This window comes from Mauremys mutica, chromosome 18 (assembly GCF_020497125.1).
Source record: "Mauremys mutica isolate MM-2020 ecotype Southern chromosome 18, ASM2049712v1, whole genome shotgun sequence".
In the NCBI taxonomy this organism is placed as follows: Eukaryota; Metazoa; Chordata; order Testudines; family Geoemydidae; genus Mauremys; species Mauremys mutica.
Genome location: NC_059089.1, coordinates 13,691,074 through 13,716,749, shown reverse-complemented (window position 1 = coordinate 13,716,749; position 25,676 = coordinate 13,691,074). Strand labels below are relative to the sequence as shown.

Sequence of the window (25,676 nt, the reverse complement as noted above, 5' to 3'; positions counted from 1 at the left end):
TTGCAGTGCTGCACAAGTCCCCGTCTCCAGGGGAGTGGGAATAGCTTTTTCCTTTCCTAGAGCCCTCATTCTCGAAGATAGCAGACTCCGATTCAGCATAGAAATGCTTGCAAACTCCAGTCAAGCGGGAGGTCGCTTTTAATACTCTAGGAAGCTCAGTTGGCAAACAAGAGCCTTTAAGGCGTCAATGCCTGGGAGTCAAGACTCCAGACTTGTAGTTCTGTTGCTGATTTACCCTATGACCGTGGGCAAAATCACCAAGGGCCTGATGGTCAGAGATGCTGAGTCATCAAAGTCAAGCAGAGCTGTGGGTGCTCAGCGGCTTTGGAAATCAGGGCCCTGGAGTCCCGGGCGTGGGGGTGGGAGCCGAGTCCTGGGGCCAGCGGCCAGAAGCCGAGTCCCGGGGCCAGCAGCTGGGACCCCAGGCCAGCAGCCAGGCATTGGACCAGCAGCTGGGACCCTGTGCAAAACCTGGGGGTGCTGCAGCACCCCGGCCCTCCTCCTTCCCGTGCCTATGCTGTTGTGCTCCAGTGAGCATGTAAATACCCCGGTGCCCAGTTACAGGACCTCGGTGCTGATCTGAGCAGGCCAGTTCAGCGCCCTCCATTGAATGCACATGCCAGATATTGGGCCTATAATGTTAACAAAAGGCTTCCCCAGTCCTTCCCTTTGTGACAGAATCTCCGGGTGCCATGCCTGCATTTGCTTTTTTATTCTTTAACGTTCTCTTCTTTGTTTTGCTTTTCTATACATTATTTAGGGTTGTATGGGTTGGGTAAGACAGAAATAACTGAATGTTCAATAGTCTTCAGAGCAGAACAGTAAACAAGATCTAGGGCAGAATGTGAAACTCCTCAAGGGTTTCAGGAATTGGTGATAAAATACGTTTTACGTTGGCTGGTAAATTTCCCTTCTGTATGGCTTCCAATAGCCCATCTGCGTTGCCACAGATGCCTGCAGACGTCTATTAGCCTTGGGTTGTGTAATCAAATGTTACCGACTGTTCAGTTTAAATTAATAAAGTTTTTATTACACTTCTCCACACCCTACTCCATGAAGTGGCCCTAGGCTTTAAGAGCGGAGCTGAGGGGTAGGGGGAACCAACCCGGAAATTACGTCGTTTTCCAAGTACTTTAACCAGAGGTGTCTGTGGATTTGGATTGATCCTGTGATCTAGCTATGGTGAAAATGACCTTGCCTAAGACAAGGCAGCTGAGGGAAACACCTGGGCAGATGTGCAGAGCGATGTGTGGATACAGCCTTGTCTTTTCCATTTGGCCTTGGCTCCATCCTCGTCTGTCACTTGGAAATAGAGCGCCCCAGTGCTCTGTTGTCAGGATATCGCTGGAGCAGCCCTGTCCTGTGCTCTCGGCTCTCCTCAAACTCCCACTGATGTCATGGGGCTCTCGACCTCTCGGGTGCTGTAAGATTTGGTCCATGATCCGTGCAACTTAGTTTAGTCCCATGAACTAAAGAGGGAGTGGCAGGCGCTCAGCACCTCTGAAAACCAAGCCAATAGATGCCCTTAGCAGGAGATTTTTCATGTCAAAGTATATGTGCTGCTTTCCTATGACAGCCACCCTAGACTCACGCCAGTGAGAGGTTCAGCTCGCCTGCCCCCACTGGTACATTCATCTGTTCTTTACTAAACAACTGCCTGTATTTGCCAGGCACTCCTGGTCTGAACGAAAACGTCTGGCACCTGGATTGCCAAGGAAAATCTTGGTGCATTAGGCCCAGATCCTCAGAATTATTTAGGCACCAAACTCCCACTGATTTCATGGATCTAGGCCGGGGTGGGCAAACTTTTTGGCCCAAGAGCCACATCTGGGTATGGAAATTGTATGGTGGGCCATGAATGCTCATGAAATTGGGGGTTGGGGTGTGGGAGGGGGTGAGGGCTCTGGGGTGGGGATGAGGGGTTGGGGGTTCAGGAAGGTGCTCCGGTCTGGGACCAAGGAGTTTGGAGAGCGGGAGGGGGATCAGGGCTGGGGCAGAGGGTTGAGGCGTGGGAGGGGGTCGGGGTACAGGGTCCGGGTGGTGCTTACCTCAAGCAGCTTCCAGAAGCGGCGGCATGTCCCTTCTCCAGCTCCTACGTGGAGGCGCAGCCAGGCAGTTCTGCGTGCTGCCCTGTCCACAGGTGCCGCCCCTGCAGCTCCCATTGGCCGCCGTTCCTGACCACTGGGGGCTACAGGGGTTGCGCTTGGGGCGGGGACAGCGTGCGGAACCTCCTGTCTGCCCCTATGCATAGACGCCAGATGGGGGACATGCCGCTACTTCCAGGAGCCGCACGGAGCGGGACAAGCCCACGATCCTGCTCCCCGGCAGGAGCTCGAGGGCCAGATTAAAACATCTGGAGGGCCAGATGTGGCCCTCAGGCTGTAGTTTGCCAACCCCGATCCAGGTCTTAGGGTATAAAACCAGCAGCCTTTTCCCCGTTCTGCCTTTCCTGCATCACCTCTCTACCCATCAGCCTGGTCCCCAGCCCACCATGTAGCAGGCAGTCAGGTCTCGGGAGGCACCACTAGGCTGGAGCGATGCTATCCCAGCTTCCCAATGGGTAGTTTAGCATCCAAGGAAGATGGTACTTGGAGTTCTCGCAATGCAGCATTTTAACAATGTATCTGCTGGGACTTGTCCCCAGGCTCAGACAGTGACATGACTCAGATGACTCTTGTGAGTGTCAGTCCTGAGCAGTAATCGCCATGGAGGGTGACTCAGATGAAGCTCAGACGCTTGCTATTCCTCTTACTTTCTCACCCATGGCCTGGCACTTGACAGGTGTTGGGTGCAGTCAGCGCAAAGTGATTGACTGGGAGATAAGGGGTTTGACGAATGCTGGGTGCCCAGGAGCTCAGACCCCCAGTTGTGCTGCCTTCGACCTGGCAGGGCCTTGTGGCCGCGCAGTGATGGAAGCGCCCCTGTCGTTAGGCATCCAGGCACACCACACCAGGCAGCCACCAGCTGTTAGGGTCAATGGCACTTTCCTGGAGGAGCAGCATTTCCCCCCTGCTTTGTGTTCATCTGATTGGGGAGGGGGGTCGTGTTTGCCCATCTCGAGGAGCATTCTGGCCGCATGCAACATCCAGCCTGATGGAGAAACCTCTGCCAGGCTTGGGGCATTGTTCAGAAGAAATGCCTATTTCGCTGAGCGGAGGGAGCCCCATGGAGTGCTTTGCTGGTGCACTGCAGCTAAGCAAGCAGGAAACCAGCCCCAACTTGTGCTACCTGAACTGCTGAAGTTGGAACCTGGTGCAAACAAACGCATGGAATGACAGTTGGCAGCAAGCACATCTGAGTGATAAAGTTAATGAAATTACAGGTTCTGACCTGATACAGGGCTCTGCTGTGGATAGATAAACAGCAGGGCAAAGATTAGATGTTTATTTTTCCCAGGCAGCAGACCTTAATCTGGACACATCCTACACTTCTATTAACATGATAAGCAGTATGCAACCTCATTTTTTATTAAAAAAAAAAATGTCCCACAACCCCACTGCAAATCTAAAGTAAACTAAATTAGAGCTGCAATAGGAGTAGAACTGACCTGGTGACACGGCAGGGAACCCAGATGAATTTAGACAGAAGAAAATCCTGCATCTACTGCTCATGGGAGAGAAATACGAACAGGGTTTATTTTTTTAAAGAAGGGTATCCCTTGGGAGATTTCATTAGCCACGTAGATCGTTTTTGCATAATGAAGTGGGGTTGGTGGGATGGGATGTGGGACTCAGGGGAAACTGTGTGTTGGTGGGATGGGGTCTTTTCTGCATTCATCAGGATAGTAGGTTGGGACAATTGCCTCTGTGCTTGGCATTGTAAGTTTCGGAGTTTGGCATGACTGCAGTCTTTGGGTTCTGTGCTTTCTTTGGGGGTTTGCTGTGATTAGGCCATGGTGCATTTTGAGCAGTAGGCATTTTTATTCCCCTCCAAATTCGGATCTTATTCAAATTGGGCTTGTGGCATTGAGTTTCTTCCCCCACCCCCAACCTCTTGGTCAGCTGCATATTATCGCCTAGGCCTAGGGTGGCAAATTTGCAGGGGCGGCAAATTTATACAGTAATAGCAGCATTTTTGTAATTGCGGCGTCAGTGACGCCACGATTCTACCAATCGTAGCGCGTATTGAAACCACCAATGACAGTGCGATGCCATTTAGTAAACATACTCGCCAGAATCCTAAACATTAATAGAAAACTAAGACAAGTTCATATGGGGCCGGGAGCGGCAATTATTTCATGGCCGAGGGATGGCAAAATCATTAATCCGCCACTGCTCTTAGTCTTTCAGTTCCTTTCCTTTGCCATCTCTCTGTGACCAGTCTCCATTCTGAACTGTAACCCATCTGTCCAAGCAGAGGAGGTGCCAGTTCTGCTTGTGATATCTGCCCTTTCTGCCCTCTCGTATCTCCTCTTACATGAGGGCCAGAAGTGCACTTCCAATGGGAATTCCTAATTTAGTTGCTGTTAGCTTTTAATACCTTTATCTCTTATCTCTACCAATAGCATCCACTCCTACAACAGCATGAGCATTTTATTTCTTTGTTGCTGTTACATTATCTAGCCAGGTGATAATCAACAAACGTTTCTGCTCTTACTGTGACTGGAAGAGATTTGTAGCAAAGGGTTTTGAGTCCATTCCGTCACTGGGAGCAGGTTCGGACCCTACGATGTGCAGGGCCGGCTCCAGAGCCCAGCGGGGCAAGCATCCGCCTGGGGCGGCCCTTTCCCGGGGGGGCGGCAGGCTGGGCCGGCGGACCTGCCGCAGTCATGCCTGCGGGAGGTCCACCGGAGCCCCGGGAGCAGCGGACCTGCCGCAGGCATGACTGCGGAGGGGACGCTCGGCCGGCGGCTCCAGTGGACCGCCCGCAGGCATGACTGCGGACGGTTCGCTGGTCCCGCGGCTCGGCTGGACCTCCCGCAGGCATGACTGCGGCAGCTCAACCGGAGCCGCCGGACCTGCGAACCGCCCGCAGCTGCGGGAGGTCCAGCCGAGCCGCGCGACCAGCGGACCCTCCGCAGTCATGCCCGCGGGAGGTCCGCTGCTCCCGTGGCTCGGGGGCGCCTCCTGGGCATGACTGCTTGGGGCGGCCGAATTTGTAGAGCCGCCCCTGACGATGTGGCAGAGAAGCTGCATCAGTCACCAAGGTATGGGGGGGGGGGAGTGAGTTTGATTTAACGTTAAATGTGAACTGCAAAGCAAAAGTGAGAATGGAGTGAGCGGCAAGTTTCTGGGCCAAACCCTCTCTGAAAAAGGCTGGGCCTGGAGGGCAGCTGGCACAGAAATAAGATTTTCACTAACTTTGACAACGTCCTCTGTGAAATCTCCTTGGTACTTGCTGGTTCATTGAAGAGATCCCAGAATGCAACGTCACCAGTGCTCGGATATTATGGTGATGGGCTCTGCATAAAACCTAACCAGGATGGAACAGAAGAATGAAAACATGTCAGGATTGTCACTGTAACCTGCCAGCTGTTTCCCGTTCAGCGCTGGCAGAGGTGCTCTTTGCAGTCCTGGATTCTTCCCCTCTCCAGCATGAGAAGCCAGTGGTCCAGAAAGGAGTGAAGTCTTTGCCTGAACAGGTTCTTCTAAGGACTGAGGGAGCCAGAGTTGCTGCATGATCAATATTCAGGTGAAATTAAAGGGTGTTTAGGAATAGCAGCCCTGATAGCAAAAAAAAAACTCCCAGTCATCTGTTTTTTCAGTAGCAGCCAAACATCTTGGCTCGTGTCTCTAGTAATTTTCAGGCCTGCCTTCCTGCCCACTTCACGGGCTCCAGAATGTGTGTATTTCCTGCAAGCCCCAAGCACAGAGATGAGTTATTAGCCAAGATCCAGGTGATTGATGCAGTCAGTGTATCAGGACTGTCATCTTGCGCTGACAGAACTCACCTCTCCTGGGTTCTGGATCTGGGTTTGCTTCTGACTTAGCTCCCTTGTGGAGGAGAGACAACACTCGTCTCCCTGCAGCGGTGCCGTGTGGCTTAACTGTTTGTAAAGCAGGCGGCATTTCGCCTTAGGGAAAGGAAGTAACATGTGGCACAGGGCAGCAGGGTTGGGTCAGTGATTAGCGCTGGCCTGGAACGTGGGGAATTTGGGTTCAATTCTCTGCTCTGCTACAGATTTCCTGTGTGACCTTGGGCAAATCACTGAGTCTCTCTGGGCCTCAGTTCCTTGTCTGTGTAATGGGGATAACAGCACTGCCTGCCTTCCCAGGGTGTTGTGAGGAGGGATACACTAACAGCTGTGATGTGATCAGGTACTAGGGGAAGGGGGCCATATAAAGTAGCTAGATAAGCAAAAGCTTCTTGTATGCACCTGTGAAAAAAAATGGGAGAGGATAATACTCAGACTTAGCTCTTTGCATCAGCAGATCTCAAAGCGCTTTACAAAGGAGGTCAGTATCATTATCCCCATTTTATAGATGAGGAAACTGAGGTACAAAGGGGAAGTGACTTGCCCCAGGTCAGTGGTCAAGCTGAGACTAGATCCCAGGTCTCCAGAATCCCACTCCAGTGCACAATCCACTAGTCCATATGTTGTGGTACCAAAGTGCACTCTCAGGGGTGCAATGGGGCATGATCCCAGCAGTATGCAAAGTTCACTGGCAGGCCAACGACTCTGGAGCTCTGCAGGGAGAGGCTAGGGAGCTGTGGGATAGAAACAGGCATTCTGCTGAGTGCAAGAGTGTAGAAATGAATTGTAATGGAGAGGTGGCGGGCAAAATATTAATCAGAGACATTTTGATCCTAAAAAGAACAAAGCCAAAAAAAATGCTGGTTCCAATATTTGCTTGGCTTCATGAGTACATGCTAAGAGGGAGCAGAGCATCAGTTTGGTATCTGCTGTATCTTGGGACTCCACCCTACTCTAGCAGTTACCAAAAAGGCCCATGACCCAATTTATATTTGATCCAGTCCCTGCAAACTTCCCCTGTATTTTATAAACAGTGTTTAAAGACACAGTCAAAATGCCCCCATGGATGGGGATTAGAATATTCTAAGCAGCCCTTTGATTCCTGGTTAAAACATCCCATTGCAAATTTCAGCCTAGAAGAAAAAATTGGCCTCTTCGAGATAAGAATTAGGCTCCGTTCATCGAACCATTAAAGCTCGTGCTTAGCTCCATCTCTGTTCAGCAAAGCACTTATGTGCTTCACCCAAATCAGTGGGAGTTAAGACTGGGTTGAAGTGCTTTTCTGAATAGGGATGTTGTTCAATCAGAGGCATTAATTGCAGGGATTATAATGGTTGTGGTATCAGGCCCTTTCATTTTGTAGCAACGTTGCTTGAACTTAATGTTGGGGGGTTTTATTTGTTTTTGGGGGGAAGTGTTTTTTTGTTTTAACTTGCTGAAGAGAACTTCTGCTTTCCAAATCCCTCCACTTGGTCCTAATTAATACATCAGTTGCCTCTCTGGCTTGAATGGACAGCCCCTGTGCTGAGCTTTTGGGTTTCTTCTGATCAGCCCTTTAGTGAACTCGATTGCATCGGTCTCCAGTTTGGGTCGCCCTGGGGACTTGGGGTGCAGCTCCCGGAGGGAGGGTTGAGTTCATCAAGCAAAACAAATGGAATTGGGTGGAATGAGGCTTTTTTTTTCCCCCCTTAACAAGCCAAGCAGGAGGGGAGGCATCTCGGGAGGCGTGCAGCAAGGAGGCGGGGGGAAGGCTTGGGGATCCTGCGGGCTATTAGTGCTGCAGGGTGGCGTTGGCTCCTTCTCCCAGCGATCAGTTCATCACGGGGGAATGGACGCAGGCTGCCGGGGGAGTGGTGTGAACGGTGAAATTGGCGTCCTCCCTGGAGCAGGTGACTCCATTTCACAGCCGGGAGAGTGCCGCTAGGGTGGGGGTTGAAAGGTGGGTGTTACCCTGGTGGAGCTGCAACACCCTCCCCACCGACAGCCTGTCTTACCGTGCCGGAGGCTGCCTGGGGCTTAGCTGTTTTGGGGACAGAGGGAGAAGGCAGCAAAGGGTGGGCTGGCTGGCTGGAGAGAGTGAGCATGGGGGTGGGGGGGTGCTAGTGGGGAAAGGGGGGGACGCCCAGTGGCAGGGAGATAAGGGAGGGCTTTGCTCACTTGACTTATTAAAGCAGCGTCTGAGTAACCAGGGAATATTGCCGTGTCCATCTCTTCCTTTCACCCTTCTTGCTGTGAGGAGGGGAATGGGGGACGGGCAGTTGTCGGGACAGTCTCTGTCTTTGCCCCACCCTGCTGCCTTAGACCTGCTCTGAGCAGCGTTACCAGGCGTGGCGGGGAAGGTGTTCGTGCATGGTCTGCTCTAGAGTCCTGCCAGGGTCCCGGGGAGACAGGGCAGCAGCCGGGAGCTTTGCGGGGCTGCTGCTGAGCCGGCGTGTCCCTCGGGCACATCTGTGTTGTGCTGGCGTGTGTCTAATGGCTTCATTACGGCTGGAGCAGCCCAGCGGGGACTTGCTGTGTCCCTCAGCAGGTGCTGTTGTGAGACTGCTCAGAGCTTGGATTTCCTGGAGTGTGTTTCGCTCCCACTCCCCTGCTCTATCGGGTGCCCTTCGGTAATTGTATTTGACATGGAGCGCGAAGAGGGGAGAAGCAGGTGGAAGGCGGGTTGCTGCTGCTGCTCACTTGGAGGTCACAGAAGGGTAAAGGACCATTGTGATGTGTTCCCCTTCCAGGCAGAACAGCTAGCCAGACGTCGCTTCCTGAGCAGCAATTCAGGCATCCGTTGCTTGGTCAGTTTAAAGTGAAAGTTCTGCCCCCTCCACCCCAATACCTTAACAGGACGTACAACAACGTTGGGTACATTCGCTGTGTTTTCTTAGTTTGGTAGGTGAGCTCCTGGGACGGAGGCACTGGCTATTTCCATTAGCAGTGGGCATATCTATTCTCTGTTGGCTTTTACCAGCCAGGAGGGACATGGCTCTGTTTCACTAGTTAGCAATATATATTTTTCAGGGTTTCTTGAGTGTCAGCATAATGGCGTTCTTACAAAGGGTTGCACTGGCATAACTGTATCGATTAAAAATCCCAGACCTTTCCCTGATGTAGTAACAAGCATGTAGACCAGGCCTAAGCCTGGTTCAAACAGATACAAGTGTCCACGCACAAAGATGCACTGGTTGAGCAAAACTGGTATAAAATCCCTCCTTCAGTTCTATTAGGACAGCTTTGGGAGCAGGCTGAAGAGACATCAGACTGGTTTCTAAAGTGCATGCAGCTTCCCATGAGGTGTGAGCAGTAAAGCGAGGTGACAACGTCCTTACAAACCTCCTCAGCCCCTGAGTCTCTCTTGATTTCAGGTCTTGTAACAGATTACAAACTCCAAGAGCCCTGGAAAGGCTGGAAGTGTTTTGTGCCAGGGACTGTTATTGACTATTGCACTGAGACCCGGTTGTGCCTGTAACTGCTACCGCAGAGTAAACGATTCCAAGCAACGGCTTTGCGAGTCAGCCAGGCGGGCCGAGGCTGGTCTGGTTTCACAGTGGCATGGGGCGTATGTCCGCCTTCGAGTGGGCGGAGTGACTCCCAGCGTGAGGAGACATACCCGGGCTAGCTCTGATCGAGCTGGCATGCTAAAAATAGAGTGTAGCCGGGGTGGGACAGGAGCTGGGAGGGGCTAGCCGAGCTGAGTACGTACCCATCCGAGACGCTAGGATTGTACTCGGTGTGGTTTGCGCCTCACCCCGCTGCAGCTAGCACACCAGCTTGCTCAGAGCTAGTGCGGGTGCTTCTCCCCAGCCTGGGATTCCCACCCGTACCTCGAAGTGCAGGCATCCCCTAAACGACAGTCACAAGATCTCATTCATTGAGTCTGAAGAGAAGGTTCTGCGCGTAAAATTGAAGCTGCGGAACCTTCTTGCCAAGGGAATCAGCAGCTCGTTTAACTCGGGGTCTGTGGTGGGGGGGTGGGGGGGTCACGTCAGACCCTGGCTGCTAGTTGGGAGGCCGTGGTGGTTTCGTGTGAGATAACAATGAATTCCCTTGGTGTCTGAAACGCTTTTCATCCAAGCAAAATCAGAACTACATGGATGATAAGCTGTGAAATGTTGGCTATCCAAAGAAAACAAGCCGTCAGGAACTATATAAATATAAATCCCAGGCTGGCATTGTTCATTGCTTTTTACATAACTATGAATGTTTGATAACGGCATTTACATTATTTATGGCCCTGTCGCTGCTGCGAGCTAGGTTGTAGGTGGAGTGTTGACCAGGATTGGCGTAGAGATGTTCTTTCCCTGACGCAAAGAAAGGCAGCTGTTTACTCCCACAGGGTATTTTCTGTCCCCCTTTGGATACGTCTACGTTGCATCTGGGAGCAAGCCCAGAAACTTACCGGTATATTGCAGGGGCTCATGCTAGGATGCTAAAAATAGCGATATAGCTGTTGTGCCTTGGGGTGGAGTTCAGGCACGTCAGCCTGGGGGGTGAGCAAGGATGGGTCCTTTTCGCTCTCTAAGTGCTTCTCTTAGGGGGCCAAGTTGCCAGGAACTCAAACTCCCTCCCTGTGGTCTGCCCCGGCTTCTGAAACAGCCTTGCGAGCAGCTTTGCTTAGTGGGAAGGTTAGGGTGAAGGGAACGGCCATGCCAATTGCAGCAGTGTCTGCTTTGCTCCCTTTCCTTCTCCTCCTCCTGTCAGACACATTTCACTTGGGCGCAGAACCAGTGCTACCCCCGTCTTGTCAGTTAACTCGTAGGGATGATGGATCGAGGACAAGCGCCTGCATTGATGTTAGATCTATCGGCAGCTTTTGATGTCATTTATCCTGAGGCAGTGACCTACGTGAAGGACCCGGGAGGGTGGAGAGCATTGCTAAAACTTGACTCCATGCAGCGCCCCATCCTTATAGGGTGCCACAGGGTTCAAGTCTGATGCCCCTCTTGCTCTGTGTATTGGGTTGTCAGGCATTGCGAGACGCAGTGCGGCTGACGCTGCTTAGATCTGGCTTCTTCTGGTAAACCTGGAGACAGTGGCTTCCTTCCTCTCTCAGTCTGAGAAAGAGACCTGGGTGAAAGCTAGTTGAGCATAGCTGTGTCCACCGTGAGAGATGCAGATATGGCAACCTAACCCCCGGGGTAGACTGCGTTAGCTACTGCCTCTTGGGGAGGTGGATTAACTACAGCAATGGGAGAACGTAGCCTGGGTCTGGTTGCGTGACCCAGCTGTTTGCAGGCACAGGGAAGCTGCTTGAGGAATTCCCAGGGTCTGTAACATCACTGTGAGCGTGTGTAACCACAGCCTGTCGAGGTCATGTCCGATTTTGGCTTCTTCTGGGTTCCCAGGTTGTAGTGGTAGGCAGAAATGCTTTCACTGGCCAGGAGACGGTGCTTTCTGCTGAGATGGGGACCTCGCCAGGGCTGTCTCGAGCATGGAAGTGACAGAGCTGCCATCCTGTAACGTATCTTTACAGTCAGCTCCCCTGGCAAGCCACTCTGATGCTTCAGCTAGTGCAGAATAGATCTCCCTGCTTTTCACACACAACAGACAAGGGATGAGAATGCACTGCGCCTGCTCCACATGTTCTTACAACCACTTGCCCGCTGCATCTGATAAAGTTAGAAATACAAAAGATTTCTTGTTCCATCTTCCTGCCAATACAGAATTGTTCCCTATTGTACATTTACTCATGTTTCCCCAGTGGGGTTTTAAACATACGGAACAATTTGGCTTCTGTTACTTCCTATGGGAGAGTGCTCTTCCACTTTGGGATCTGAATAGATCTCAGCATCAAGGGAAGGTTTCTGCTGACATTCAGCCTCTCTTTTCCATGCTTTAATATTGAAGTTACGTGCCAACTTGCACTCTAGGAGGAATATGATCTTCAGACATACCCAAAGCAAGAATCCCACCCCTGAATATGCAAGTCACCTCTCCTTAGGTCACCAAGCCACCTATTTCCTGTACCTTGACCTTCCTCCCACACGGCACCCCACGTACACTGTTGAGATGGAAGCTCTTTGTCTGATTGTTAATGGCTTTTACTGAGATGTTTTGAAATGTTCTTTATGATGCTTTACTCTGTGTAACTCTCGTAAAGAATTTTGTTGTGTGTTTGTACAGCACCTAACGTAGGGGGTCCAGGATGAAGGCTCCCGGGTTTTACGGCAACGTAAACAATAATACTTTGCATTGTATTTCTTTGAGTTAACGTCATTCCTTTTTGACACACAGGCTTGCTTGAGTTCATCCATTCTCAGCTGCCTCCTCAACATGTGGCACAGGCTTCCACGGGGCAGATGCACAGGGGGAATGGGGCTGGCATTTGTTTGCCATCTGGGCAAGGAAAAATGAAAGTCTGAACAGCAAACTTGTTGGCAAAAAGGACAAACTGCTGGGGAGCCCCTGTGCCTGCTCGTCCTGGCTTGGGTATTGCCCCAGGGGGGAGCCATGCCAGGCTCTCTGGAGCAGAAAGCAGGGTGGTGGCGGTGTTGCAAATGCTTTGTAGCGCTGCTGGGGAGAAAGGTGAAGGAGCCTGAGAGAGGATGAGCATGTGGGAGGTGTCCTGGGGGAGTGGAGAGGGAGGGATGCTAAGGTCAGGCTGCATTACAGCGGGTGGCGGATAGGCGTTCTCTCTTCGTGAACTGTCCGTTAACCACATCAAAACCAATTAGGTGCATGTTCACTCTGTGGATTTAGGCCAAGCAGCAGGAAGCAAATGGCGATGCTCAAGCTGCTGATTCATATTAATACATTGTAAAGGTAGAGGGACCATTATGATCATTTAGTCTGGCCTCCTGCGTAACACTGTTCGGAGACAGTGATGACTGGTCGAGGCCTGGGAGCAGCCCCAAAGGTCTCACAGCAAGACAAGGATCTGTTGTCTCTCCCCCATGCATCCACCTTCTGTAGCAGGGCAGAGACGGGGTGTGTGCCCCTCGGTGGGGGAAGTGCACTCCCTGGGCTTTGGCAGAAAGAACCATCACTTATGGCTATCAAAGCAGACAGGCTGATCCTTCCAGAGTGACAAGCATCTGAGCTCTGGCCCAGGTGTTTGCAGCTGCAGTGCCACCTTCTGTCTGGCATAGGCCTGCTTTCGGTTTGCATTCTTGTCCCCAACCAGGAGGAACAGTCTGTTTGCTCTCCTGGGATGAATGGGCACCATGGGTAGCATCTGCCAGAGGGCTGCAGACAGCTGTCTAGATTGGCGCCATGGTGGGATTCCACAGAGCAGAGACTCATGCTTTCGAGCTCTGCCGTCGTCTGACTCCGGCAACGTGATGCCTTTCCAGAGCCGTCCTGTTGGCTCTCCTTGGACAGTGCTGAGATGGGGATCTCGTAGGTGGACTTCTCCCCTCTGAGTCAGTCCCTCGCGTGGGGCGAAGGACCTCTGGGCTGCTGCTACTACTGCAGGAGATGTTCTCCCTGAGCTCCCCTCCCCTCCTCTCCTTCGGGCCCTTCCTTTCCATTTCGCAACCGCTTCCCCGAGTCATCCTTTCATGACTCCCAAGAGCTGCGTGCAGGGACAACGAGACTCCACTCCACCTTAGGGGCCCCCAGATATGTTAAAAAAGACCCTGAGCTAAAGGTACCGCCAGAGGTCTGGATAAGCTCTAGGAAGGACGGCTGGTTCCCTGGGTTGGAGAGGCTCTGCTCTGGCACAGAGCAGGCTCTGGTATGGCCGGCCCTACCCTTTCCCCAGCCAGCACTGGCCAATGAGAAGAGCACGTTCCCTCACTTCCCGAGGATGCTGAAGGTCTCTAGTGCCAGCCACCTCGTGCCCTAGGGGATCAAGAGCGCGTTTTGCAGGGGCAGAGGTGGGACTTTTCTCCCTGTCTCCGTAACGCCTCGGGGCCCTCCTTCCCCACATGCGTTTTATGAAGATGTTCCGTTCTCCATTTCAAGCGCTGTCATTAATAACCTTTGCTGGCTGCCCAGGAGGGGTGGGGTGGAGGCAGCGCCTCTGTTCTCACTTGGAGATTATTGATCTCTCTCTCCCCGCTCCACGGAACATTAGGCCGGGATTTTGCCGCGTGCCCATTAGCGCCAAATAAGGAAGCTTCCTCCAGAGTGTTTTTATTTAACTTTTCAATTATTTTATAACTTGAGGAGCGCTGGCGGCTGCTGAGGGAAGGAGCCATTAGCCGTCCCGGCTCTCTGCTCCTGCTATCTGCTTGCGCATGCTAAAAGGTGCTCTAAGAAGATGTGTGTGGGCTTCCTCATGGCAGTACCAGCCAAGGGGACTGATGCTGTGAGCTTCCTCATGGGAGTGCCCTCTCAGTGCTAGCGAGGGTGAGCTTCCTCGCCACAGTGCCCCATGGGTGCCAGCGGTGGGAGAGAAGGGCAGAGTGACAGAGTGCCCTGTGGGTACTGCTGGGGGAGGATAAGGGAGCTTCCTCATCACAGTGCCATGTGGGGGGAATTTCCTCACTGCTGGATATGGGAGGGGCTGGACCAACGCGCATCCCAGACCGGGGATACAGCTGCATCTCCCAGGGAGACCTGGCTAGGTCCTGACATCACGGCCAAAGAAGCTGATTGATGGCTTGCTGTCAGTGGTGTTTGCAGTGCATAGATTTGAGGGAGGGGATGCTGGACAACAGCTCTCAAGCGTTTGATCTTTCCCTACGTGTTTATAATTATACAGCATTATCTTAATTACCACGATGAGCGAAAGGGAGGGGGGAGGAACACACTGAAAGTGCGCGGTGGGGGGGAAGATAATGGCAGTTGCCGATCGGTGGGGCTGTGATTGTGGCCGTAATTGCAAATGGTGCTATTAATACAACACTTATTCATTCACTACAATGAAAGAAAGAGAGGGGGAAAAGGGAAGCGCTTTGCAATTACCCCGTTCCAAATGAAATTAACATGCCGTGGCATTTCCCGGTAAATGGTTAGTTTGCACACATGAGTGGAGGCAATTAGCTGAGCGCCGTGACTGGAGAGAGGATGAAGACGGGTCAGGGCGCGTGGCAACCGTCTCTTCAGGCTTTCTTTCTGCACTCCCCGGCTGCTGGGAGGCTCCCTCCTCCCTTCTCCCCGCAATAGTCTGGAAATCGGTCTCTTGTGGTCACCTGTGCCTAGGTCTCCTGGGACATGCTGGGCTGTAAGATTGGCAGCTGGAGTGAGAACGGCTTCTGATCATTTCCACTGCCTGCCCCAGCTCAGGTTGGGGGCCCCATGGGGAGGAGGAGGATGGAGCTTCACATGGGGGGCGGAAATATGGAAGGGATAAAATCGGTAAAGAGAACTGGGGAGCCAGGCTTTGCCATCCAGAACCAAAGCCTCCGGGCGTGGCTCATGAAGCCAGGTTTTGCTGTTCAACTGGATCCTCTGGACCGGGCCTGGGTTAGTTGGGCTACTCCTACCCAGAGCTGCTCCCTGAATCAGACTGTAGCCCTCAGAACTGAGCTGCCCCGGTTTAGAGCTGGAGATATCAGCCGTTGTCCCTTTGCACTCTGCTGAAACTGCTGGGGGAAGAGATGAGAAATAAGGGTTTGCACTGATTGAAGTTAAATGTTGATTTACACTTAGTGTGTGTTGGTTTAGCTGTAATTTAGGTACAAGCTAAACCCCTATCAGGCAAGTTCAAACCCATGTAAAGGTATGTTTGCACTGGAGCTGGAAGGTGTAATTTCCAGCTTGAGTAGACACCTGCACTAGCTTTGATTGCACTAGCGCGCTAAAAATACAGATGGCCACAGCAGCCCAAGTACGTAGCTAGGGTCTCAGATGAGATTGTACGCAGGGGGGCTAGAGGATTGTGCTTATGGTGGCTAGTCCATCTTGCTGCTCATGCTGCTGCAGCTAGGCATCTATTTCTAGCATGCTGTCTTGATTAGAGCTAGCCCAGGTATGTCTGCTCAGGCTGGAAACTACACCTAACAGCTTCAGTGTAGATTGTCCACTGGGTGTGTCCACATGGAGCCTTGCACTGGCTCCATTAAACCAGCCTCAATGGGCAGTTCCAGCCAGTCCACAGCACCTAGGAACTGTGCGTGGCTGCTTGCACAATCCCGCTCAAGGAACTTGCCTGCAGCCAAAGCCCAGCCCTGAAAATCCTCTGGGCCTTGCCTGCTGCAGAGCTCCGGACCGTGAGCGTCGAAGAGCTACATGCTCCTGCTCAAGGTTCTGAACGTATTGGCCATAATGTGAAGAAAAGGAAAAAAAAACAAACCTGCCCCCTACCTGCCTTGCATTCATCTCCTGCAACACTTAGATGCAGAGTGCAAAAGTTGCATCCTTATCTGACTACGGCACTTATCGACTCCCCCTAGTATCTGAGCATCTCACAATCTGCTGTGTACTTCTCCTCCCAACACCGCTGTGGGGCAGGGTGGTGCTATGATCCCTCTTATATAGAAGGGGAGCTGGGGCACAGAGAGCCCCAGTGACTTGGCCAAAGTCGCACGGGAAAGTCTGTAGCAGAGCTGGAAATTGATCCTGCGTCTGAGTTCCAGGTTAGTGCCCTAACCACTGGGCCACCCTCCCCTCTTAAATCAATAAGGCCAACTCTGCCCCTCCTATTTTGGAAGCTTTCCCATCATTTCAAGCCCTGGTGAGGCCTGATGTATTATCCCAGCAGGCTACAGGCGCTCGGTGCCCTGAGTGACTGTAGAGCAGTGCGGGAGAACTGCAGGGGCCGGAGACTTCAGCGTCATCTAGCGCTGAGGTTTGGGAAGTCCCAAGCAGCTGATTGCCCAGGTTTGCCCTGGGCCACCCGTATTACGTGGGTACCCAGTACCGCGTGAGCACTGGCCACATTCTGCTTCGAACCCCCGCCCCCCTCCACCCATTGTCTAAATGCCTGACCCTGCGCACCCAGATCCTCTGTGGAGTGCCCAGAGCCGTGGCATAGCTCGGAGAGGAAAACTGGGTGGGCCATGGGTTTTGGATAGGCAGCCAATGACAGGAGGGTCACCTCCCTGCCACAGAGGGAGATTACGGTTTTGTGGGACCCTGGGAAAGTGGGAGTCCCATCCCACCCCTTCTGCCTGCAGTCTCTCCCCCTCCCCCCGTGCTCCTGCCAGGGAAATGGGGTTGGGGTGCAGGGGCTTGTCCTGCTCTGCTCACCGCTCCTGCTGGGGAGCAGGGTTGAGGTGTGATTTGGACGCTATGTGGGTGGGCAGTGGCCCACCTGTGGCTACGTCCCTGGCCCAGAGGTGGCCATCAAGGAGCTCCCATGCATGACAGCTCAAGGTCACCCAGCGCGTCTGTAGCCGAACCAGGAATAGGCCCCGTGACCCAGTCCCCAACGCCTGTAGTTCTCAACCATTTTTTTGGTCCGTAGTCCACCAAGACGGCAAAGGAAAAAAATCACGATGTGACACATATATCCCACAATCCTTTGTGACTGCAAAGGATTATGGGATTTGGGTTATGGTATCAGTCTTCAGCTATATTGTGGGTTTCAGATCAAAATCTGGGGTGAGGGGAGACTCACTTCCCCCCCCCCCCCGCCACACACCCCTCGCCAGTACAGTGCTCAGCACTGCTCCGAGGGGCTGCGAAACCAGCTTCACACCCCTTTGCAGTGCTACTCCCCCAGCCTCAGAGCTGGGCGCCGGGAACAACAGCGCTTGGGCTGAGTGGCGGACAGAGGAGGGTGGAGTTGGGGCTGCGCAGGGCTAGAACTAAGCTGTTGTCTCCTTTTTATGTCTTGGCTGCTGAGTCCAAGTGACCCAAGCCTTTTACTGCCCTCAGCCAGTGGGTGGAATCTGCTAAAGGCATTTGAAGAGACCCCTGTGTGGGTAGAGAATTGCTGCCCTAGACAATGCTTCCATTGCAAACAAACAAACAGGGCCAGCGTCCTTCCCAGTCCTGGATGGCTCAGACTACCTGATCCGTTGGCTTTCTCCTCCTCCTGCCACAGAGTTCCTGGCTGCGTTATTCCCTTCCCTAATTCGTGGGAAATGTTCCAGCTGAGGCTGCCAGCCCTGGAGCTGACAGGAGGGGTTGGATATCAGTCTCTCTGAGCATCTCCCTTTTCGCACAGCCATCGCCTGCTCCGAGCTTTATTAAAAAGCAACTGAGACTTTTCCAGATTTGTTAAACTACTGAAAAAGCGCGATGGTATCAAGGTTTTCTTTTCTCCTGCCCGGTCCTAGATAAGGCCTGTGCTGGCTCCGAGCCCAGAACAATGAGGGGGGTGGAGAGCGGGCTCGAGAAGCAACCGTCTTATGAATTTATGAAGGAGGAAAATATATTTGTTCAGCTTCCCACACAGGAGACAGCATCTTGAACGAAGGGTCTCTCCCTCCCCCCGCCCAACAAAGACATTGACCGTGAAAATAAGGTAGATAGTTATGTTTTAATGTGATGCATCCATTTTCTATTATAACACCAAACAAAGTGTGTATGTGTTGGGGGGGGGTAAATTTAAAAAGAAGAGTTGCAAATGCAATAGAGGGTTTTTAAAAGGGATATTGGAGCCATGGAACTGTTGTAACAGAACTGGAGGGGAATGAGTATATAATTTGCATTGAAGAATTTCTCCAAGATGGATGGATTCGCTCTGTCTTCTTGTTATTTTATGTGACTCAGGTAGATAGGCTGGGGTGCTGGGTGTAGGAGAAGAGCGAGGAATACAGACCACAATCATGCCTTGTTTATAATCTCAACCGATTGGCCGATCTAAGAAGTGACTGGAGACCATAGCTACTTCCCAAGGCTATCACTCTCACATGTGTTGCTACAATACATGGTCAGTTTTGTTTGGTTTTGTTTTGGGGATTTTCTTTTCTTTCTTTTTTTTTTTTATGATTGCTTTGCGGCATTGTGCATTCAGGAGCATCACTGCGTGCTTTGGAATCTGCCCATCCGTGTGTGCAAGAGAGCAATTGAAAATGGCACTGAAGAATTGTGAGAGACTTTTACCAGAACGTTGCTGAGATTTTGGTACTTTCTTGCTGAAGGCAAGAGCCACATAAAGATGTCCAGGGGTTGGAGAAAGGAGACTGGGGGTTGGGGCTTCTGGATTCTGTTGTTTGTTCTGCCACTAGTTTACTGTGTGACCGTACCCCTCTGTGCCTCATTTTCCCCTTCTGAAAAATGGGGATAAAGTATTTCCTTGAGCGCACCGAGTATTATGCATATTAATTAGTGGATGTTTGTAAGCTCTCTAGTTCTTGCTCTTTGCTTGGCAGGGTGCCTGCCGCATTTAGAAGTGGGACTTGTGCAAATCACTCCACGTTCAGCCTTTCAGGACCAATACCAAATATGGTTGATACTTGAGAAAACAACCTCTAATTAATAACTAACAATTAGTCAGTAATGGAACTTTCTACCCTGTGGGAAATTCCAACATTTCAAATGTTGTTTTTGTCCCAAATCTGAACTGTGACACTGGCAGACCAGGTGCCAGCTCATGCCAAGGCCTCTATGCCTGGCCATGACCAAGTTGAGTTTGAAATTAGAAGAAGGTTTCTAGCCATCGGAGGAGCGAAGTTCTGGAACAGCCTTCCGAGGGGAGCAGTAGGATCAAAAAAACAAAATGGCTTCAAGACTGAGCTTGATAAGTTTATGGAGGGGATGGTAGGATGAGACTGCCTACAGTGGCATGTAGCCAATCTGCGACTGCTAGCAGCAAATATCTACAATAGCCGGCGAGAAGACACTAGATGAGGAGAGCTTTGAGTTACTACAGTGAATTATTTTCCAGCGGTTTGGCTGGTGAGTCTTGCCCACATAGTCAGGGCCTAACTGATCGCCAGATTTCCCCCTGGGTCAGATTGGCAGAGTCCCTGTGGGTTTTTCATCTTCCTCTGCAGCATGGGGCCACTTGCAGGTTTAAACTAGTGTAAATGGTGGATTCTCTGTAACTTGTAGTCTTTAAATCACAATTTGAAGACTTCAGTAACTCAGCCAGAGGTTCTGGGTCTATTACAGGAGGGGGTGGGTGAGGTTCTGTGGCCTGCAATGTGTTAAGTGTGTTAATGTGTTAAGTGTGAAAATAGAAAACAGTAGTGTTTCCTGCCAGAGCCTGCTTGTGGGTATACACACCCCTTCTTAAAAAAAACCAAACAATAAAAAAGGCTATGCAAATTGCTTTAGACGAATAGTCTCACCTGCGGACCCTGGCCTTGTGGGTGCCCAGAAATTCCCCATGCTGAAACAGTGCCTGCTACGAACCCTCAAGGACAAGGCTGGAGGGTCCGGGACTGTCTGTAGCGGAAGGGGCATAAGCATTAATGCTTGCTTGCTTGGTTGCTGAAAAGCATGTATTAAGTAACGCATAAAGTCTGAAAACCAATTACACTTGGTGTGGCTTCATTAAGTGTATCTAAGACACACCCCCCCCCTTTTGGCTCGACAGCAATATGAAACATTTTAATAATGCTATAATATACCTTAAACACAGTATCTATATATAGATATATATTAAATATACACCTCTACCTCGATATAATGCTGTCCTTGGGAGCCAAAAAATCGTACCACGTTATAGGTGCAACCGTGTTATATTGAACTTGCTTTGATCCACCGGAGTGCGCAGCCCCACCCCCCTGGAGCACTGCTTTACCGCATTATATCCAAATTCGAGTTATATCAGGTGGCGTTATATCGAGGTAGCGGTGTACTTGCACATATGTGATTGTAAACATAATGCATGCAAGTGAATTCCATTAATTATTAAATAGCATAAATATGAAATATAAATATGAGTAAAAAAGAAACAAGAAAGTGAAAACAAAATACTCCAGTTTGATTTCAGATGTTTCCAAACTTTTTTTTTATCAAAAATGTAGTCGAATTCAGCACATTCCCAGGAAACATTTTGATTGTCAAAGCACTTTCCGAAAACTGCTTAGATGACATTTTTTGACCAACTTTACTAATTATACTGAGCCATCCGATAGCACCTTCTCTCCCAGGCTTTTGGAGCGTTACAAACAGTACTGCTAACTCCATGCACTCAAAAATCACGAGTTTGGTCTGCAAATCATGAGCTTTGTTTAAAAAAAACCCCAAAACCATATTTTGGGCCTTTTCCTTTTCCTTCTAGTTTCTGAGCCTAGGACCTGCAGGTTGAATCTCGCAGCAGACTCCATGATGACAGTGCAACCACCTGAGAAAATATGCAAAAAGGAGGAGTGAGCCAAGCTCTCATCATCACAAGTTCTCTGTCAAAGGATGGACTGTCATTTCATAGTGCAAGCTGGCCCCATACATTAACACATGATATGGGAAATCCAAGTTTAGGAATGCATTGCATTTCTGAGACCGCTGTCCAGAGGCACAAAAAGGCCAGAGGTGAGACTGAATCTCTGGCACCTAAAGGTGTCAAAGTCCATGGTAATGGACAGCACTTCCATTGCTTATCCAGGGTCACATTCTGCCCTCAGTTACTTCTAGGCAGGTCTAATCATCCCTGTGTATCAGCAGGTTTTTTAATAGCTGTAACTGAAGGCAGAACTTGGGCCCAAATCGTTTGGTTAGGAGAAAGTCACAGTTCGAGAGTCCTGTAAGATGTGTGGGTGGTGGAAGGATTGAGGGCCCCAATCCTTTGAGGTATTGATCTTCTGTTAAAAACCCTGCAAGCCCCCTGAGAGAGCTTTCGGCACCCAGTGTGACGGGCTCAGCACCACACAATATCCGACTTTAAGGGCAAAACGCGGGGAATGTTTATATTTTAAATGGAAAGGAATACAGCTAGAAAACTGGGTCTCTGCTGCCTCCCACCCTGCAGAGCCATTTACCCGAGAGTTTCTCAACATTTTCGGGCTCAGGACACATTTGTCAAGGTTGAAGGCCTGTCGCAAGCCAGTAAATAGGCTGGAGGTGGGGTGTTGGGTCCTGGCCCCAGGGAGTGTGGTGGGAGGCCTGGGGGTCTTTGTTGTAGAGCCCACCCTGCAGTCACCCCACAGCAGCGGCTCCTGCAGTTCCAGTCCTGTAGGTCTGGGTAGGCTCGGCTCCTCACTCTGGGTGTTGCAACCTCTGTGGTTGCAGGTGCTGCTTAGATTTGGCCTTGAACTCCCTTATGTGTGGGGGCAGCTGGGCCAGATCTGTGTGAGCACAGTTGTGACCTGGTGCATGGGCTCACTGTGCCACTCACTCAAGTTTGACTCAGCCCCCACCCCCGCATCTTCCTGACTGAGGGATGGTTGAGCCAAATCTGAGTGGTGCTGTAACCCTGCAGATCACAACACCCAGAGTAAGGAGCTGAGCCCTTAAAAAAAAAAAAACCACCAAATATCACAAAATGCATGAGAAAATCACAAGAGCTGGCAGCTCTTCAGCTATTAAGATTCACAGCTCTGTTTTACACACTGAAAATTGAGGCACAGAGAAATTGTCTTGTCCAGCTGACGTAGCAGGTCAGTGGAAAAGTGAGGCATAGAACCCAGGAGTCCTGACTCCTATTTCCCAGTTCTTAGTTAAAATGACCTTTCAGGCAAACCTGGGGGAAGTCAGTGGATATCTTTAGTGTCTAGCCAGCGGCTTACATTCATTCATTTGTTTAAAGTCAAGCCGCTCCCATTCACGCAGGATCCAGAGTGGTTGGTGCCATGCAGCAGTTGGGCACCGTAAGAACACAGAATAGTGCCAGTCCGTCCACGGCCCAGGGATTGGCCTGGCTCCGACAGGCTGCCAAATAATCCCTCCAGAGTGCCCGCTGGGTCGCTGCTCTGTGTACTGAACAGGCCTTCGTGTTGCGCAGCACAGGGAGAAACAAGGAGCTCTGCCGCTTGAACCCTGCCAACCCTCAGGTAACTGGGACTTCCTCCCCTTTTGTCTAGGGCACATCACGGATCCCCTCACTCCTGTTCAACAGGAATCTTCCATCCAAAATGTCTCTGATCGACCGATCCAGACCCCCACCCCCGACATACTCTCTGAATCTCTGCCCCCTCCTCCCCCACGCAATGTGTATGTGGCTCAACAACTCAGGTGCAGTTTCATATTGGCTGTGGGGCATTGCATCCAGCGGACCCAATGGGATGGCTTTACAGAGTGCCTGAGATGCACTTGACTCTGCCTGGGCGTTTGGGGGCATGTCGTGTGAGAGGGGAGTCGGAGCCCAGTCTATATGTTGATGGGCTTCTTTCAGGAGGACGACCCCATCTCAGCCCACCTGGAAACAATCAACTGCCCACCTGGCTGGTTGGCAGCCAATTGGCTAATGACCACCTGCACCACAACTCAGTTGGGAGAAGGTGCTACCAGAGAGAGGAGGCTCCTAAGAAGACCTGCTCCCAGGGAAAGGCACTTTGGCAGACAGCTGCAGGAGTCCTAGCCTGCAGGGAGCCAGAGGGGACTCTGTATTAGCCACAGACTGGGAGGGAGCGGCAGAAGGAGCCAGAATCTCTAGGCAGAAAGCTCCGGAAGGCGTCTCTCTGTGAAAGGGGGGCCTGCAGGCAGATGAAGGTAGGAAATGGCAGGAACAGACCATGGCTGCTTAATACAGGGTCTGTGGGCTGGAACCCAGAGTAGAGGGAGGGCCTGGGGTTCCCTAATAGCCTCAAGGGAGGGGATGTAAAAAACCCCCACCCTGATGCAAAGGGATGGGGACTATTGGGGTTAAGGTGGGGCTGATGTCTGGGGATGGAGTCATTAGACTCTCCCTTTATTGACTCTGACCCTGGCAAGGGTGGGGCTATAGGTGACCCGAGAGCTGAGTCATGAAAAGGGGACTCTGAGTAGCTGTCAACGGCGTGCCACTTGAAGATGCTGCTGTGCCGTGCTCAGCCATGGGGGGGGGGTCGTACCAGCCAGTGAAAGAGCCCCCCACTGGGCACCATCAGTGGAAGACTAAGGACAGTCCCCCACAGTGCACTGGGTGAGGCATCCCTGTGTCCCCAAAAGACCAGAAGGTGTCACGGCACTGTTGAGGTTCAGGAGCAGAATCCAGGCAAGGAGAGTGCAAAGGTGCCTGGAATATTGCTCCTTCCAAATCCTGCCAAGGCAGCTGCACGTCCAAGGGATTTTGAACCTTGTTCTGGGCCTTCGAACATGTCCCTGGATCTGTGTAGTGGAGAGGCAGGGGTGTGCGTGCATCGTCTCAGTGTGAGCCGGGGGTGTGTTTGAGAGCACCCTTCTCTTTGCTTTACCCTCAGGATCTGCAGAAGGGCTGGATTTAGCGGAAAGAATTCCCATTAGTCTGGAAGGATTATTTATGTTTTCATTAATAAGTGACAGGTGTGTGATGTCCCTGCCATCAAGTTAATGGACTCAGCCGTCCGCGGAGGTGGCTGCAGCATCGCCAGGAATGGTGCAAACCTACTATTATTCTTTGGCTCCAGTAACACGGGGAGGTGGACTCCCCCACCCCTCTCCCCATGGAGTGCAGCTATCCTGCTCTGCTGGCTGCAAGTATGTAAATTAATCCTGTGTATGGGTTGGAATTTGTTAAACACGTTGGGTCAGATGAAATCCTGGTGGAACTCTACTCTGGAGTTTCCACTGGGGTTGAATTTGGCCCCTTTCTTGTCTCAGTCACATGGCATTTTTGCCCAAGGCCCAGCTTGTTTCATTCTGTCCATGGTGTTTTTCTGGCATTTTTCTTTGGTTTTGTTTTTTTGTTTTCCCCCCTCTCCAAATATCTTTTCTTTTCCTTGCTGAGCCTTCTGCCAGCAGAAGGAAATGTAGAATGCATCCTCTGGAGAAAAGGGTACGGCCGTGGACTGTTCCCCATGAGGCAGGTGTGGGAGTGGGGTAACCCGAAGGAGGGTAAATCATTTGCAATATAGCCTCGAGGGAGAATGAAGAGGGGATGTGTATATAGAAGGAACCGCTAACCTCCTTTAGAAAGGTCAGCCCTGAAGACTGGAAGCAGCCAACAAAGGAGATGAGAGGATGGTGCAGAGAAGCTGGACTCAACGGTAGGGCCTCGACTTGACCTGTCTGGGAGTTGGATTTACGGCATAGAGGCTCTTTAGTGAGAGTGGACTAGATTGCCGTAAATGTCTGTCCTTCCCATTGATGCCTGTGGCCGTCTCTAAGTTTCCAGGGGTTACAGACGGATACAAGATTGACATCTTGGCTAGGCCTTTAAACCATCGGGGTAAGGAGCAGGGGGTACATGCTACATAACCTGCTAGGACTGTCCCATTCACCTCAGAAACCAGAAATGGAATGAAGCTGAAGGAACAATTCAGGAGCAGGAGTGGGGATTGAGGTGGCACACTTAATGAGCAGTGGTTTTAATTCTAAAACTACTTTGGCCAACACTGAGAATTGTCAGGAGAGGCCTGTGACTATAGTTAGGGACGCTGTCGTTGAGCTGGTCTTGTCGAGATGGGCAGGACAAGAATAACTGAGGTCACGCAGGTCAGAATTGAGATGCCCAGACAGAACTGCATGGGTCCAAGGACTGAACGCAGAGGTGCTGCAACAGGGCTTTATTCTTAAGTCCAGAGTAGATGATGCTTGCACGGCCCTTGTTTTAACTCCTTTTTATGTTTGCACAGACGTTGCCTGATTGACAGCTGTGCATGGCGTCTGTCTGAATATTTGTCCCCAGGTCAGTATGGTGTGTACCCCTTGTACCTGGTACACGAGAGTTACAGAGCTGGCTGGAGTCTGGCTCTTTCGCTCAAGCTGTAGAGACTCAGGCCTTTCGCTCCGGGGGTCCTCAGTTCAGTCCCAGGTGTGACAGCCAGGATCGTGCCCATCACACAGGGCTGGCGTTACCATGAGGCGAACTGAGGCAGCCACCTCAGGTGCCAGACTGTGGCGGGGAGGAGCGCCACTAGGACCCAGAGTTTCAAAGTTTTGGCCCAAGCGAGGGGGCATAGGGACGTCATTTGAGCTCCCCGCCTCAGACGCCAAA

At 51.4% G+C, this 25,676-nt stretch overlaps 1 protein-coding gene across 7 annotated transcripts in view; it reads left to right on the top strand.

The window, feature by feature from the left end:
* The window catches only part of ASTN2 (astrotactin 2), a 614,387-nt gene that overhangs the window by 153,810 nt on the left and 434,901 nt on the right, over window positions 1-25,676 (top strand). The window contains exon 1 of one of the 7 annotated variants that reach the window (XM_044992626.1): window positions 18,086-18,200. The exons of the other annotated variants lie outside the window; for them this stretch is intronic. The gene's annotated coding sequence lies outside the window, so the exon portion shown is untranslated. Of the gene's footprint in view, window positions 1-18,085; window positions 18,201-25,676 lie in introns of those variants that run through there. 7 annotated transcript variants of the gene reach the window in all.